At 42.9% G+C, this 7,476-nt stretch overlaps 1 non-coding gene across 1 annotated transcript; it reads left to right on the forward strand.

Moving 5' to 3' along the window:
* The first annotated feature begins 773 nt into the window (after positions 1-773).
* On the forward strand, positions 774-880 carry LOC112787538 (small nucleolar RNA R71). The gene has a single exon (XR_003194945.1). It is a non-coding gene; the product is annotated as a small nucleolar RNA R71 (small nucleolar RNA).
* The last annotated feature ends 6,596 nt before the right edge of the window (positions 881-7,476 follow it).

Genomic DNA, 7,476 nt, shown 5'->3' on the forward strand with positions numbered 1-7,476 from the left:
TCTCAAATAGGTATCCCACTTGAAATTCTAGCTTTTTGATGGTGTCTCCCTGATTCTTGATATTGGCTTGCACCTCCTCTTTGAACACCTTATTATCTTGAATCTCCTTGCATATGCCTTCAAGTAGAGTCTCAATCCTTGATAGTCTTTCTTCCGATGATGGAGAGTTGAGATTGGAAGGATGAGAAGGGCCATTTTGACTTTGGTATGGATGTTGAGGTGTATTGTTAGGTGGGTGCTGATATGATCTCTGTGTGGAATGTTGGTGAGTTGCATTGTTGCTGGGGTTGTGGCGTCTCTGATCTTGGCCTTGATCTTGTTGATTTCCCCACCCAAAGTTTGGGTGGTTCCTCCAACCAGGATTATATGTTTGGTAGTATGGGTCATGGTGCTGCCTGGGTGAATTTCCAATGTAGTTGGCCTGTTCCTGATCACCCTCTGCCTCTTCATTCACTCCTTCTTGAGTTTCTGCTGAAGTGGTGATTGCTGCTACTTGATTCCTCTCCATCTTCTTGGTGAGGTCAGCTAATTGCTTGGTAATCATCTTGTTTTGAGCTAGCAGTGCATCCACATTGTTCAGCTCCATCACTCCTCTAGTGTTGCCTCTTTCAGAAGCATAGAAATAGTCATTCTCAGCTACAGTCTCAATGACATCTATGACTTCTTCAATGGTTTTCTTCTTGTTCAGAGATCCCCCGGATGAGTGGTCTACTGCCTTCTTTGATTCATACAAAAGGCCTTCATAGAAAATGTGTAACTGCACCCATTCATTGAACATATCTGGCGGGCATCTTCTTGTCAAGTCTTTAAACCTCTCCCATGCTTCATATAGAGTCTCACCATCCTGCTGCCTGAATGTTTGTACCTCAACCCTCAACCTGTTGATCCGTTGAGGAGGATAGAATCTTGCCAAGAACTTGTTCACCACATCTTCCCAGGTTGCTAAACTCTCCTTTGGAAAGAATTTCAGCCATTTAGATGCTTTGTCCTTGAGTGAGAAAGGGAACAGAAGTAGTCTATAAGTGTCAGGATGAACACCATTAGACTTCACAGTATCGCATATCCTCAGGAAGGTGGTTAGATGTTGGTTGGGGTCTTCTTGGACACTTCCTCCGAATGAACAATTGTTCTGAACAAGGGTGATGAGCTGTGGCTTTAGTTCAAAGTTGTTGGCATGTATGGTTGGCCGTTGGATGCTACTTCCACAGTTTCCTGGGTTTAGATTGATGTAAGAACCCAGAACTCTTCTCTCTTGCCCAGCCTAATGCGCTGGACCTTCTCTGCCATGGTTGTGAGCCTCTTCTTCATGATGGTTTTCCATATTCTCATCCATGTCTGGTTCAAAGTACTCTTCCTCTTCCTCAGCACCAACTACTCTCTTTCCACTTGCTTCCCTCCTTAATCTAAGGAATGTCCTCTCAGGTTCAGAATCAAAAGAAGTTGAAGCCCTGCTTCTTCTACCTGTCATACAACCAACAAAGCACAAGCAAGAGAGATAGATGCAGACAGTAATTTCTACAAAAATGCTGTTAGTGTGAGTTATACAATATATCAAATAGTTAGTGGGTTAGTGACTGAATTGTAAACAACTAAGAAAATGGGTAGGGGAAAGGGAAGAAATAGCCAAACAAAAAGTAAATTACTCAAATGAACTTAAATCAAACAAAATAAAAACAAATGCTCAATCTAGTTATCCACCAATTTAATCATTGTTGATACAAAATCAATCCCCGGCAACGGCGCCATAAACTTGATGCACGGAAACTTGTCCTTTAACAAATCTCCCTCGGCAAGTATACCGAATTGTCGTCAAGTAAAAACTCACAATAGAGTGAGGTCGAATCCCACAGGGATTGATTGGTCAAGAAACTTTAATTGGAAGAATGTTCTAGTTGAGCTAATCAGAAATTGGCTTGAGAATTGCAGGAAATTAAATGGCAGGAAAGTAAATTGTAGAAAATAAATGACAAAAGGTAAATTGCAGAATCTTAAATGGGGAAGGGGAGTTTAGCATGAAAGTAAATAGCAGAAAGTAAAGAGAATGGGTAAGATCAGAAATGGGGAGTTCATTGGGCTTAGGAGATGTTGCATTCTCCGGATCAAGTCCATTTTCATCTCTTCCTCAATCAATGCATTCATTGATCTCCTTGGCAATCTTAAGTAATTGAATTCCAATTCCTTGGTAATTCAATCTCTCAAATCAGATCAATAGCCAATTCCTTGGTCTAATTGCTCATGAGAAGAGATGAAGTGTGGTCACTGATTATACCACATGTATTTCCAAATCAAAGTATTGGGAGAATTATATGTCACCATATCCGCCAAAACCCCAATTTGGTCCAACATGAGAAAGCAATTCTAGCATGATCTCTTTATTCCTCTTCCAAGGTTCAGAAGAGATCCAAGTATGAATAGCTTCTTTTCCAAGATAACTACTCAATTGGATGAAGATTGAAAGCTTTCTAGTAAAATCAAGAGAAAAGAGAGAAGAATGATAATGAAAACTATTATTGATCCATCAAATTACAATAGAGCTCCCTAACCCAATGTAAGGGGTTTAGTTGTTCATAGCTCTGGGAATGAAAAGCATAGATGGAGAGTACATTCTGAGAATTAAACTAAAAGTTGCAGAGAAAGTAAAATACAGAGAGTAATTCTAATAATGCCAAAAAGCTCCCCTCTAGTTCAAAGTTCTCCCTATTTATACTATTCTTCTGATCTTTTAGTTGGCTCTTCAAGTCTTGGATATGGGCCTTTGGATCTTGAGTTGAAGCAGTTATCTTCTTCAGTGGGCTTAGCTTTACTTGCAAAGAGAAAGTGTGAACTAGGCAGGGATTCTAGCTTAGGACGATAGTGGCATTAACGTTAAGTGAAAGTGTAGGTTCGAGAACGTTAGTGACAATCACCTTTTTCACTAACGTTCCTAACCCAAGGATGCTCCACGTTAACTTCAACGTTAGTGGAATCAACGTGACACTAACGTTGCCTCTTGGTCCTTTGCACACGTTATTGGTTTCTTACTTTTTCCAATAACGTTGAGAATCCTCCTTTCTCCCTACGTTAGAGTTCACGTTAGTGTGGCCAACGTGACCTTTAACGTAGGCTTGCCACATCTTTGAAAATGCCCCTACTTCCCACGTTAGAGTTCACGTTAACTAGGTTAACGTGGCTTCTAACGTGGTATTGCTAGACATCTCCAACGTTAGTGACAAAGGTGAGTGTCACTAACGTTGGCTCATCATCCCTTTTACTCACGTTAGCTTCCACGTTAATATAGTTAACGTGGGAGTTAACGTGGCTCATAGTGGCTCATCCCAACGTTAGTGACAAAGGTGAGTGTCACTAACGTTGGCGATTTTTTACTCCCTCCACGTTAGAGTCCACGTTAACTGAGTTAACGTGGCAACTAACGTGGCTCAAAGTGGCTTAACTCAACGTTAGTGACAAAGGTGAGTGTCACTAACGTTGGTCATTCTTTTGTTTCCCCACGTTAGAGTTCACGTTAACTGAGTTAACGTGGCTCTTAACGTGGCCAATATGAGCTTGGTCCAACGTTAGTGACAAAGGTGAGTGTCACTAACGTTGGCTCATCATCCCTTTTACTCACGTTAGCTTCCACGTTAATGTAGTTAACGTGGGAGTTAACGTGGCTCATAGTGGCTCATCCCAACGTTAGTGACAAAGGTGAGTGTCACTAACGTTGGCGATTTTTTACTCCCTCCACGTTAGAGTCCACGTTAACTGAGTTAACGTGGCAACTAACGTGGCTCAAAGTGGCTTAGCTCAACGTTAGTGACAAAGGTGAGTGTCACTAACGTTGGTCATTCTTTTGTTTCCCCACGTTAGAGTTCACGTTAACTGAGTTAACGTGGCTCTTAACGTGGCCAATATGAGCTTGGTCCAATGTTAGTGACAAAGGTGAGTGTCACTAACGTTGGCTTCATTTTCTTCTTCCACGTTAATTACCACGTTAATGTAGTTAACGTGGCAATTAACGTGGGCTATGATGGCTTCGAGGACGTTATTGGCGATTACTTTTCTCATTAACGTTGCAAGCTAGCTCCCCTTCCACGTTAGAGGTCACGTTAGTTAGACTAACGTGGTTCTTCCTTGCTTCCTTTATCCTGAAATCAAGAAATAAAGTGCATCAAAGTTCTAGTCCAAGTTATGAGACATGCATCATCCAATTTGTCATTCAATTCATGCATAATTCTCATAAATTCATATAAAAATCACAATGTTAGCTTGAATCAAGATGTAAGTGAAATTCTATCCAAAACTTGCTTATTTCCTAAGAAAGTGCATGAAACTACCCTAAAACCATAAAGAAAAGGTCAGTGAAACTGGCCAAAATGCCCTGGCATCACAGACCATCCTCTCAACATAACTTCGAACCACCACACTCACAAGCTCCTTTTAACCATTCACCACCATATGATCCTTATTTACCCCGATTCCAATCCAATTACTCCCAAACACCACCACTTCCCTATGTACCACGTCCAAATCTTTCGCCTCTAGAATCACAGGTTTGCCTCAAGGAAACAGTAGATCAACTTCAAACAACCCTTCATCAACTGGAGCAAGCAATAAGTCAATTATCTTCTAGACGTTCGAACATTCAAGGACCTCCCAGCCCCATGTGGACAATCTAATGAAGAGCGTAGCATGAAGGAGATACTAGAAACTCCAGTGGACAAGACAGAGCATGACTTCATACTGGAACAAGTAGAGGAAGCTGTCATTATAAAAGAAGAAGAGTTAGTTGAAGACTTAGGAGATGCTGAACTTCCATGGGAATCCAGAGTTGTGGAGAATTCTGTCAAGGATGTTACAATTGATGCCAAGGAGGATAGTGCACAACCCCAAAGGCAAATCTTTAATGAAGAACTAGACGGAATAATCCAAGAAGCAAGTTTCCTTGATGATGATAATCTCAAGTCAAGTTCTCCTAGTAATGAACTTGCATCCGTGAGTGAATTCTTTGAGATCGAAGAATCTTCCCCAAGTGAATACGAAGAAGATGCGGAGGTAGATTTCTCTCAACCTCCAGCTTATAACTTAAGTGATGAGGAAGACATTGAAGACTTTGATCAGGACATAGATGCATGCGAAGAAGTTTGCAAAGAAGTGGAGGAATTCACAGAAGATCACAAGGGAGTAGAGCTTACAGAACCACTGGAAACACCCATCCCAAGGCCATTACCACCCAATACAAGCTTCAAGTGGGTAGAATCCTTAACCTTTAACTTTACTTTTCCACTTGAATATGGTTTGCTTGAAACAGATGGCCAGCTTAGAGCTCTCTGCAGCTTTAAGAGTATGAGGGAAATGGCTCGCACTCAGAGCTGGTGCACAAGGTTCAATAAGGTTCCACGCTTCAACTCGAAGTGCACGGATTGGCATCATGTTCAATCGAATGGGTCACGGAAGACATTTGGTCATCTTGGTGAGAATACAATTTCTAAGCCGCCCGGATGGAAAAATATAGATCAAGATGAAGGCAGATTTAAAAGCAAAGTTTTGGATCCTGGAATCTATTCTGACATTCGTCACCCCGAGAGCCTGAGAATCTGTTTGAAGCTGCTCAGAAGCTTTACATGCCTAGTTTGGGACCCCGGAGGCCGTTGGCATTCCAAACATTGATGGAGATTTCTGGACGAGTTTAAGCATAAGCCGCCAAAACAGGAAGCTCATCCAATGTCCAACTTAAGGACTTTAACTAAAAGTGCTAGGTGGGAGACAACCCACCATGGTATGGTCATTTCTTTTTCAGTTTTATTTCATGTTATTCATTTTTATTCTTTTACAATTGAACTTGAATATTATTCATTAGCATTGCATACTGCATAATTGCATAATTGCATAAAAAAAAGAGAGAGTAGGGCGTGCGACGCGACCGCATCACTCATGCAATCGCGTCAGTTGCGTAAAACACTCCCCACGCGTCCGCGTCATTCACGCGGCCGCGTGATCTGGAAATCGGCGTAAAGATCCAATGCCCAGAAAGTTGGGCTGGAATCGTGCGGCTGTTGTGCATTTAGCACAAAATGACCCACGCGGTTGCATCCCTGACGCGATCGCATCATTTGCACAACACCCAACCCACGCGATAGCGTGAGCGACGCGATCGCGTCGCGCGGATATCATAGAACCCCCAATGGAGACAGAGAGTTGCGCTGAAACGACACTGGAATTGTGCGTTTTGCCCAATTTCCAGCAACGCGGTTGCATGCCTCACGTGACCGCGTCATTCACCATTTTTTCCATTCCATGCGATCACGCCACCCACACGATCGCGTCAGCCTCCATTCCCACCCAGCCACGCGACCACGTGCTCCACGCGATCGCGTGGATTCAAATTCATTAACCCCACCAGTCACGCGAAACCTTACCCATTCGCCCCCCCAACCCCCTTCTCCTTTCTCTCATCTCTACAACCCTCCACCACCCAACCACCATCACCACTCCCAGGCACCACCTCCGACCGCCACACCGCCAAACCCCCCCAAACCCCGCCGCAACGCCACCTCCCCCTCATTCTTCCTTCTTCTTCTTCTACCCCCTTCCCTTTCTTCCACCGCCGCGGCCAACCACCGACCACCGCACTGTCACTGCCGCGCCCCCGCGCCAGCCACCACCACCCTCACCCCCTCCCATCATTCCTCCTTAACCCCTACCCCCCATTACTCTACCCAAAACCCCCTACCTCCAAACAGCCACCACCGCCGCGCCATCCGCCTCAACCACTGCGTCAGCAGCCACCACAACCCCCCCAGCCATCTCTCTGCCCCACTTTCATTCATTCGCCTACCAGGTTCCGCCAAACGCCACTCTTCTTTCCTTTCGCAGTTATTTGAATTTTTTTCCGTTTATGTTCAAAATTAGGCTAGTTAGATATGCATGTTGTAGTGGATTCTAGGTGGTTAGGTAGCATAGGATATGGTTAGTGGATTTAGGCCTGATTAATTGTGCTGTTCGTGCTACTTGTTTTATAATTTTCGCAATTCTGCTGTTGCTGTGATCTAAGTATTGTTCATATGCTGTTCTTATTGTTCATGCTGCTATTGCGACTACTCTTTCATGTTTAAATTATTTATTTCTTTTTGCGGTTTCTTTTAATTCATATGAACTATTCTGCTTGCTGTTTATTTTCCAGGACCATCCACTTTCAGCCAGAATGCTGCCCAAATTTCTGTAAACTATTCTGATTTTCGTTTATGTTTTGGTTTTGGCAATTTGAAAGCTTTTACCAAACCAAATCATGTATGTACGGGCAAGCTTTCTTATTTTTTTCGATTTTCTGGTTAATAAATTGCATTTTGGATGATTCCATTCCACTTTTTGCTATTTACATATCTATATGAATCATCATCAACTTCCCTGCTTGAATGTGAGTTGACTGTAGCTTCTAATTGTAAATTCTTGCTACTTAGAAAATGATCATCAGACCACTTACTCTAACCTTCTTTTTAC

The sequence above is a fragment of the Arachis hypogaea genome, chromosome 20, assembly GCF_003086295.3.
Source record: "Arachis hypogaea cultivar Tifrunner chromosome 20, arahy.Tifrunner.gnm2.J5K5, whole genome shotgun sequence".
NCBI classification, from domain to species: Eukaryota; Viridiplantae; Streptophyta; class Magnoliopsida; order Fabales; family Fabaceae; genus Arachis; species Arachis hypogaea.